We start from the raw sequence: 10,333 nt of genomic DNA, 5'->3' as shown, positions 1-10,333 counted from the left end.
ATTCACAAAGAAACACATTTACATCAACCTCAGATTAACTCATTGAATGCCTAAACAAAGAAACTAACCACCTCTGCTGGGTCACCCTTCCATGCATCCACTACGTTATATGAGTTAATCATGACACCTCCCCCTTTAAAATGGTGGACAGAGGAGGTCAGCACACGCTGATCTGCTATGTCTGCCTAAATTCTAGTCTCCCCCTGACAAGACAAACAGTCAGCGTTCCCATAGAAGCTGACTTGTCACACCAGCCAGTAGAACAATACTGCTGTAGCACCGGACTCCATCTGAGCAACTTGCTAAACTTCCCCTCTAATCTATCTGCCTGAAGAGAAGGGTTGTGATAGATTATAACAGTGAAGTCACAACCATACAAGCATGGCTGTAACTTCTGCAAAGCACACACCATAGCTAAGCACTCTCTGCCAACCCTTGAATAAGCCTCTTCCTTTGGCGATAAGTTACTCGGATGTTTTAAGGCCTCATCCATTTGTTTCTCTGCCCTGCTTAGGATAGCAAAACGCTGCCCATTCCCAAGCAAGACAGCAAACGGGTGTCCATTGTCCTGGGCATCCGGTGTGGATCCCAGGCTCTGCGCTTCACCTACACTCACAGGGCGAGGGGTTTCTTGCTGACTGGTCAATGTAGCTGTCTTTTCATCAACCTTTACTATATTATCCTCTGTAGCTGTTGCCCCAGCATCTTGCTGGTATGCCACTATAGCTACAGGGGAAATATTCTGCCCCTCACACTGCCCACTCGGTGAACACACAAAAGGGATATCAAGATGTGAATTTTCCTCCCCCTCCTCCTTATCTCCAGACAGAGCCGGCCTTAGGCGTTGTGGCGCCCTGTGCGGACTACTCCTCTGGCGCCCCCCTCACTGCCCCTTCAAACTACCCCCCCATGCCCCTCAAACTACCCCTCCCCTCTGCCCCTTCAAACTACCCCCCCTGTCCATTCAAACTACACCCCCCTGTCCCTTCAAACTACACCCCCCCTGCCCCTTCAAACTACACCCCCCCCCTCTGCCCCTTCAAACTACACCCCCCCCTCTGCCCCTTCAAACTACACCCTTCAAACTACACCCCCCCCCCCACTTACCTTGTTGCCGGAGTCCTGCGGTGAGAGCGGGAGGCATCCGTCTTCTCTCTCTGCCGCGGTGCCGGCATTTCATGTTGAGAGCCGGAATAGTCCGGCGCTCAACATGAGATGCCGGCACAGCGACGGAGTCACGGAGAGTAAGGGGCGCCGAGCGGTTGCCGAGAACTTCACGAGCAACCGCTCGGCGCCCCTGACCGGGACTTAGATTTAAGCATCGGTTTTTTTTTAAACTTTATTTAACATGAATGATGTTAAATAAAGTTTTAAAAAAAACACAAAAAAAAACAAAACGATGCTTTAATCTAAGTCCCAGTCAGGCGCCCCTGCAACCATGGCGCCCTGTGCGGTCGCACAGGTCGCACACCCCTAAGGCCGGCCCTGTCTCCAGACTGTACAGCTTTAGGGGTCTTAGGCACAGTGGAGAAACTACCCCTTTCCTGCTTCTTAACCTCCAGCACTTTAAGGGTTAAAGTAAGCATTTCCTCTGGAGCATTAAAACTGAGTTTTGGCTGTTGATTCACAGAAACATCACATTCCATATATCCCTTGTTTTCCCTTTGAGAAAATTGATTAACAGGAATATCCGCAGACACCCCTCTATCGTGCATTCTTTCTCCTGCACCGAGATCTAAGTACTCAGGTGCTGTAGACACGGTTGGGCACACATCCCCAGTCCCCTTTAGTTTTCCAGGGATAATACCTTCAGGACATACATCTTCTGAAGACACGTTGACAGAAGTATCCCCAGCATGCCCGAATCCCTTGGCTACCTGATCACCTATAGTAACACTATGCTTTTCAGTATCAGGGGGCATTGAACCAGAAGAGCCACTACAGACTCCCTGTTCCTGAAACTCTGCCCCTCCAAAGGTCAAACCACACTTTTCCCCTAGAGCTTGCTCGCTAGGTCTGGTCCCTTGGTGCACATCCCCCTTCATCTCATCAGGAGACAGGATCCTGGGTGCTGGTTCAGACAGACATACCTCTACCTTCCGGGCTCCCTCCCAGCTACCCACTACTCCCAAAGTTTCAGACAGTACCTTAGGTTGGACAGGGCCCTCTACCAGCCCTCCAGGTTTGCAGGTTTCCTCAGCTGGTGCATACTGGCAAACGAGTCAACCCAGATCCTTGCCCAGCAAAACATTAACAGGAATATCCTCGGATATACCCACCTCCCGCAAACCCTTGCCCACACCCCAATCAAGGTACACACGTGCCACTGGCACTGCAGGGCGCACCCCGCCAATTCCATGGATGGACATGGTCTTCCCAGGGATAAGATCCTCCAACTTTACCATCTCAGGCCGCACCAGAGTGCAAGCAGCCCCCGTATCCCTGAGTCCCATAGTCACACGGCCACCTACAGTTACTCTTTGTAGGTTCTCTTCTTCATTCCCCTGAAACCTGGAAACAAACAAGACAGCTGGGTGTTCCCCAACTGTTACACACTGCAAATTGTCTCCTTGTGCCTCCTTTGGTCTAGCCACAAATAAAACAGGTACAGCTCCCCCAGCTGTACCTCCATTTCCATTTGTCCATGGAGATGGTCTCTTAGAGGGGCAGGTGGCACTCAAGTGCCCAATCTGGTTACACCGATAACACCGGCGGGTATCCCCCTGGCCCGATGTGGCCCCTGCTCTGTTGGCTAGGAAAGGTGTGGGTGATGGTCTCCCTGCTGGCTTAGGAGTTGGTGGCTGGTAGGCTGCTCCTTTCCAGGTAGATGGTCCTTGTGATGCTTGTACCCGCTTGGTTGTTGGAGTACGGTTGTTGGCATAATCGTTAGCCAGATCTGCCGTGGTTTTAGGTTTTCCGTCCAGAATCCACTCTCGGGCCTCCGGACTTCGTGTCCTCAGGAACTGCTCCAAAATCATCAGATCCTCCAGGGCCTCATATGTAGTAACCTGTAGGCCTCCAGTCCATTGCCGTAAAATAGTCCGAAGCTGTCCCGCATATTCGGTGCAACTGTCCGATGTAGCTTGCTGCATCTCTCGAAACTTTTTCCTGTAGAATTCAGGGGTGAGGTTAAAACTTTTTAACAAGGCAGATTTTATGGCCTCATAGTCCTGCTCAACTTCCATTGGTAAGGAAGCAAACACATCCAGGGCTTTCCCCTTCAGACGTGGGGTTAAAAACTTTCCCCACTCTTCCTTGGGCAGCTGGTACTGCCGGCACACTTTCTCAAATCCTCTCAAAAACACATCCAAGTCAGTGTCCTTTTCCAGCATTGGAAAGTGTTCCAGGCGAGGTCGGTTAGCATATCCATCTCCGTTAACTATGCTTTGGGGAGACGGACTATATTGCTTTAACCGTAGAAGTTCTAGCTGATACCTCCGCTCAGCTTCTCGTTCAGCAGCTGCCCGCTCCGCAGCTCTCTCAGCAGCCTCCCTCTCTCTCTCTCTTTCCGCAGCCTCCCTCTCTCTCTCTCTTTCCGCAGCCTCCCTCTCTCTCTCTTTTTCCGCAGCCTCCCTCTCTCTCTCTTTTTCCGCAGCCTCCCTCTCTCTCTCTTTTTCCGCAGCCTCCCTCTCTCTCTCCTTGTACTGCAGAATCAGGTTGAACTTTAGCTGAGGATCCACGCTCCCCAGATCTTTTAGTGCCACTTGTAACTCAGAGTCCATTACACTCAAGGCGTTAACTTTATCAGGAAAACATCCTTGATCCCCAGGCTCTTCCAAAATCACATCTGCTCCAATGGCCTGCTCTGCACAGAGTTTATCATATTCCAGGAGATCCAAAATCAGCTGCTCTTTGCTTTTGCCAAAAATTTGTATATTCCTTTCTTGACAAACCAGCTCCAGAGATTCTTTTGGCTGTCGTCGATATGCCTCCATAATGCAGTATGGTAGAGAAAAATAAAAGGGAGAGGAACGAACTGTTTTGCACTGTATGTCTGTAATTAGGCACTGAGTAATGTCTTTGGGAAATTACACAAAACCCATGTAATTTCTTTTAGTACTAAAATCACCAAACCGCGCAATACAAATAGCACTAAAAAACTCTAGATATCCCACCGAGCAGGACCCTCACTCACGAGTTTCTCCAATACACAGGACCCTCACTCACGAGTTTCTCCAATACACAGGACCCTCACTCACGAGTTTCTCCAATACACAGGACCCTCACTCACGAGTTTCTCCAATACACAGGAACCCCACTCACGAGTTTCTCCAATACACAGGACCCTCACTCACGAGTTTCTCCAATACACAGGACCCTCACTCACGAGTTTCTCCAATAAGTAGGCCTGTGGGAACTCCTTAAGTCCAGATGGATTCTTACGATGTTGTTCCGATCAGAGTATATCATGGAGTTCTGCTTTGAGGTCGCTGCATTGTCCCTAAATCAGACTTTTGCAAGCAAACGCCCCTCTGACCACATGTCCGATTATATGACACCATCCCCAAGAATCGGGTCCCATCTTTGATGTGCCAATAAGTTATGGGGGGGTAAAGGTGATGGAAACCCCTCCACTTAAGATAGGAATGGAATTCCTATAACTAAGGATCCTTATCTGTTAGGCCACGAATCACCACAGGGGTCCTTTGGGAAGATGACACCTCTACCCAGAACAGATACAGAGGGCATGCACAAAAACACATTTACATCAACCTCAGATTAACTCATTGAATGCCTAAACAAAGAAACTAACCACCTCTGCTGGGTTACCCTTCCATGCATCCACTACGTTATATGAGTTAATCATGACAGCACGCCTGTGGGTTCTGGTGATGGCTAAGCGATTGCACTTCAATTGCTTTCGGTCTTTCGGGACCTGGTGGCTACGGGTGTGGGGGTCGTGTGGTACGCCTGGGGCTGGTGGTCTCAGTGCAGCTGGGGGGTAGTGGCGGATCGCCTGTTCCTGCTGGGGTGCCGTCTGGGGCGGTGGAGCCAAGCCCTGTGGCGGTGGCTGCTAGCTCTGGTGGTGTTTCTGCTGAACCGGCTGCTGCGGGTTCACGGGCGGAGGTTGATCCTGTGCAGTTGGCGGATGCTGCCGGGGGGGGAAATTCATGTGTGTTTTGAGGCCCCATTGGGTACTCATTCGAAACAGGAAGTGCGGGAAAAGATTTGGAAAGGGGAACATGTTGAAATATTTTCCCTTCTTCCCCTTGAAAAATTTCATCTGGATCGGCCGTCTAAGAATGAGGCCACTAAAAAAAAGAGGATGAGGAGAAGAGGATGGGCTGCAGGCTTTTGCGATTCTGGCCAGCGTGATTGGTCAGAAGGCGCCTGAGCATTGCTCGGGTTTGTTCTGCTACCTTGACTCTATTGGGGAGGCGTACCGGGTGTACGGAGGGCAGTCTTGGTTGCGTTATGACGAGCAGTTGAACTGCTCGTCATAACGCAACCAAGACTGCCCTCCGTAGAGGCGTCATAACACGCAGCCACAAAGCAATATATTTATGGTCCCAACGCACCCCAGGGCGCACGGCCCTGGGGTGCGTTGGGACCATAAATATATTGCTTTGTGGCTGCGTGTTATGACGCCTGGTCGGTCTGTTTGGCAGCCTTTTCCAGCCGGTGCGGGTGTGTTGGCCGGTCAGCAAAAGGGATTCTGCTGCAAGTTTAACGAGGGGCAGTGCAAGTGGGGCACGCTGTGTCGTTTTAAGCACGAATGCTCCGGCTGCAGTGGTTCCCACCCGCTTACCAAGTGCCTTAAGCGCCAGAAGGGGAGTAAGGCCGACTAAATATTCTGATCGGGATGCCGCCCGTTTGCTGGAGGAGGGTTTTCGGGATGGGTTCCGCATTCCTTCCAGGGTTGAGGGGGTTGTCGGTCGGTTCGGTAATTTGAAGTCTGCTTTGGCCAATCCCGCCGTTGTTACTGAGAAGCTGCAGAAGGAGGTTGGGTTGGGAAGGATGGCGGCTCCTTTTCCTTCTTCGCCTATTCCTGTCCCCGCTTGGGCTGGTTCCTAAAAAGGAGCCGGGGAAATTTCGGTTGATCCACCATTTGTCTTATCCGAGGGGGCAGTCGGTTAATGACGGTATCGACCCGGCGCTGTGTTTGGTTTCGTACGCTTCCTTTGACGTGGCGGCTTATTGGGTGAGGGGTGTCTGGGAAAGGGGCGTTGTTGGCGAAAGTAGATGTCGAGGCGGCCTTTCGTCTTCTTCCTGTACGTCCCGAGAGTTTCTCTTTGTTGGGGTGTTTTTGGGACGGTGGTTTCTATGCGGACAGGTGGCTTCCGACGGGCCGCTCTATATCTTGCGCTTATTTCGAGACCTTTAGCACGTTCCTCGAGCGGGTGGTTAAGGAGGTTTCAGGTCTGCCTTCCATTATCCACTATTTGGACGATTTTTTTATGTGTTGGTCCGGCAGGTTCTTCCAGGCGTGCTGTTTTGCTGGCTACGGTTCAGCAGGTGGCTCGGCTCTTTGCTGTCCCGTTGGCACTTGATAAAACTGAGGGGCCGAAATTGATTCTGTGGATATGTCTTACCGGCTTCCCGAGGCGAAAGTGGCGGAGCTTTGTTTTTTGGTTGCGAGTTTTCGTCGGCTGCGCAAGGCTCCTTTGCGGCAATTGCAGTCTTTGTTGGGTGAGTAGAATTTTGCCTCTAGGATTATGCCTACGGGTAGGGTTTTTTTTCCAGGCGTCCCCCTCCCCCCCACCCACCATTAAGTGGGCCCCGGATACACAAACATCAAAGAAGGGGCCGCATGATCAGGCCTGGATCATGCTAGGGGGGCATGATCACCTCATGGCTAGGTTGCCATAGGTCAAGAGTTTATGGTGGGGTGGGGTTAAGGGTCTTTAAATGTGGCTGCTTTTCTCTGACCCTCTACCATTTTTTCTTTAAACAGGAAGGAGAGGCAGTGAGAAGCGTTTGACTGCCGTGTGGCGTAATGGTAAGCAATCAACCTTCCATCCAAAGGGTTGCTGGTTCTAATCCAAGCGCGTCGAAAAGCTTTATTAGTAAGAGATATGTCCTTTGTGGGACCATAAAGACATCGCGTTGTGGCTTAAGGTCACGGCCCCTGTTCGGCAGCCCTTTTCAGGGACTGCCGGCGGGGCCAGCAACTCGTCGCTGGCAGGACTCAAAAAAGGCTATTGCTGGCAGTTTAATGAAGGGCAGTGCAAGTGGGGTACCGGCTGCAGGTTTAAGCACGAGTGTTCCGGATGCTCCGGTTCCCATCCCCTGTCTAAGTGTTTTAAGAAGGGAAAAGGGGGAAAGGGGTCCCTTGGTTGTCTCGTTACCCTGACAGGGCGGCTGGTGGGTTGTTGGAAGCTGGTTTTTCCGAGGGTTTTTTCATTCCGTTTACTGACGTTAGTGTTTGTGGCGTTCCAAGAAACCAGAAGTCTGCCCTGTCCTTTCCTGAGGTTGTGGGGGAAAACTTGGCGAAGGAAGTTGCTCTGGGTCGGAAGGCGGGCCCTTTCCTTACCCCTCCACTTGACCATTTGCGGGTTTCGCCTTTAGGTGTGGTTCCCAAAAAGGAACCCGGGAAGTTTCGGATGATTCATCACCTTTCCTTTCCTAAAGGGGGTTCCGTGAACGACGGGATTGACAAGGAGCTGTGTACCGTTTCGTATGCCTCTTTTGACTCGGCGTTACACTGGGTTCGGCGTTGTGGGCCTTTCGGCTCCTTCCTGTTCATCCGGATTGTTTTCACCTTCTGGGTTGTTTGTGGGAAGGACAGTACTTTGTGGATAAGTGTCTCCCTATGGGGTGTTCCATTTCCTGTTTTTACTTTGAGACCTTTAGCTGTTTTCTGGAATGGGTGGTCAGGGAAGAGGCTGGGGTTTCTTCTGTTATCCACTACTTGGATGATTTTCGGTGTGTTGGTCCCGGGGGGGGTCACAGGTCTGTGCCATGATTTTGTCTACGCTCCAGAGTGTCATGAGGCGTTTTGGGGTCCCCTTGGCCCCCCGACAAGACGGAAGGGCCGGTTACTAAGTTGAAGTTTTTGGGGATCGAAGTTGATTCGGTGGCCATGATGTTCCAGTTACCCCTGGATAAGGTGACAGACTTGTGTTTTTTGGTTGGTCATTTTCGTTCGGTTAGGAAGGTGACTCTGAAGCAGCTGCAATCTCTCTCTTGGGAAAACGTAATTTTGCTTGTCGCATAATCCCGATGGGCTGGGTTTTTTGTCGACGGTTGGCGATGGCCTCGGCCGGGGTTAAGGCCTCCCATCACTTTATCCGGATCACGCACGATTTGCGCCAGGATTTGGCGGTCTGGGACGTGTTTTTAAGCGAATATAATGGGAGAGCTGTTTGGATGGATGAGGCCGTTTCTAATGTGGATCTGGAGTTTTACACGGACGCCGCTGGTGGCGACGGCTACGGGGCCTTTTTGGGGGGTCAGTGGAGTGCCTCTCCTTGGCCCGCGGATTTTGGAGGGAGTCTGGCCTTTGTCGGAATCTCGTGCTCCTCGAACTTTTCCCGGTGCTTGTGGCTGTGGAGTTGTGGGGCAATTTGTTTCAGAATGTGGTGATGGCCATTAATAACGTGTCGGCCTCTTCGCCCCCGGTCGTGAAACTGTTACGGCATATCGTTTTGCGCTGTTTGCAACTTGACATGTTTTTGACGGCTGTCCATATACCCGGTGTTGAGAATTCTATTGCTGACGCTTTGTCTCGACAGCAGTGGTCGCGGTTTCGACAGCTGGCACCCACGGCCCTTCCGGCGGGCTCGCCTTGCCCGTCCTGGCTTTGGACGATGGGGGACGTCGCGCCTTGCACCTGATACGTCGGTCGCTGGCTCCCTCTGCTTGGACGGCCTATCAGAAGGCTTGGACGTATTGGGATGCTTTCCTGGGGTCCTGCGGAAACCCTTCCTCTACTGATGGCAAGGTGCTGGCGCTGCTGAGGTATTTAGGCGACTCGTTTGAAACCGGGGTGTCGGTTTCCAAGGTAAACCAGTTGGTCTCGGCTCTCTCGTTTGGTGGTAAACTGATGGGTGAGGCGGATTTTTGTAAAGCCTTTGTGGTTCAACAGGCTTTGAGGGGTTTTCGCAAGGGTTTCCAGACGAGGGACTCTCTCGTCGGCCGGTTACTTTTCAGATACTGGGCGAGCTCTGCGATGGTTTGGATGCGGTTTGTAGGGACCCATATGAGGTTGTCTTGTTTTGTGCTGCTTTTGTGGTGGCCTTCTTTGGGGCGAATTTGTTAGTCCATCGCGTGGGGTCGGTGGCGGTGTGCGCTTGCAGGACGTGTTGATTGGGGTTGGGGACGTGGTGAAGTTGTTTGTTCGGAGGTCCAAGACGGATCAGTTGGGTAAGGGTTTTACGGTGTCTTTGTTTCAGTTGTCCGGGTCGTCGTCGTGTCCGGCGGTGTGCTTGTCGCGTTTTTTACAGTTGCGCCCTGATGTACAGGGGCCATTTTTTGTGCACGCTGATGGCTCCTTTTTGTCGCGCTATCAGTTCGTAGTGGTGTTTCGTAAGGGGCTTGCGCGGCTGGGACTGTCCCCTGGTGCGCTCGCGTCTCGCTCGTTCCGGATTGGTGCGGCCACGGAGGTGGCCCGGTGGGGCCTTCCTGATGAGACCATTCAGTGCATTGGGCGGTGGAGATGGTCTCGGTTTCGGTCTTACGTCCGGCCTCAGCTCGTCTGATGTTGTTGTTTTCGCCCCCTCCTTTCTGTTGGTTTTTTGTTAACCGGTTTTGGTTTGTTTGTTTTGCAGATCGTGCTTGCTGCCAGGTGTGGATTTTTGGCCATTCCTTTGTCTACTGGGCGGAAAGGAGGGCGGCTGTTCGGGAACGGGGTGCTCAATTGGGCCTTTCTGTTGACGACGCACAGGTCAGCTGGTTCGGTTTTTGGGGCGAGCCCTGGGGGGATGCGATCGCCGAATTCTATGCTAAGGTACGGTCCGGTTCTCCTCCACATGTTTTAGTATTGCATGGCGGTGGTAATGACCTTTGTGGAGTTCCGTTGAGGGTTTTAATTCGGAACATTAAATGTGATCTGTTGCGGTTGTGGACGCGTTTTCCGGGGCTGCTGGTGGTTTGGTCCCATATCACTCCTCGGCTTTTATGTCGCGGTGCCAGGTCCTTGCAGGGGGGTTAACAGGGCCAGGGTTAAGGTCAACAAGGCGTTGTCTAGGTTTGTGTCCCGCTTTGGAGGTATTGCGGTGCCTCACTCTGATTTGGAGGGCGATAATGCGGCTTTGTTTCGCAGGGATGGTGTTCACCTGACCGACATTGGTTCGGATATATGGTTGCTAGACGTTAGGTGTGGCGTGGAGAAAGCGGTGTCTTTGTGGAGGAGCCAGCGCATTCAAGTGGGGTCGAATGCGCTGGCCGTGGC

Source organism: Sceloporus occidentalis, unplaced genomic scaffold (genome assembly GCF_023333645.1).
Source record: "Sceloporus occidentalis isolate IW3139 unplaced genomic scaffold, rSceOcc1.0.p SCAF_126, whole genome shotgun sequence".
NCBI classification, from domain to species: Eukaryota; Metazoa; Chordata; class Lepidosauria; order Squamata; family Phrynosomatidae; genus Sceloporus; species Sceloporus occidentalis.
Note: the sequence above shows the minus strand (reverse complement) of the source record.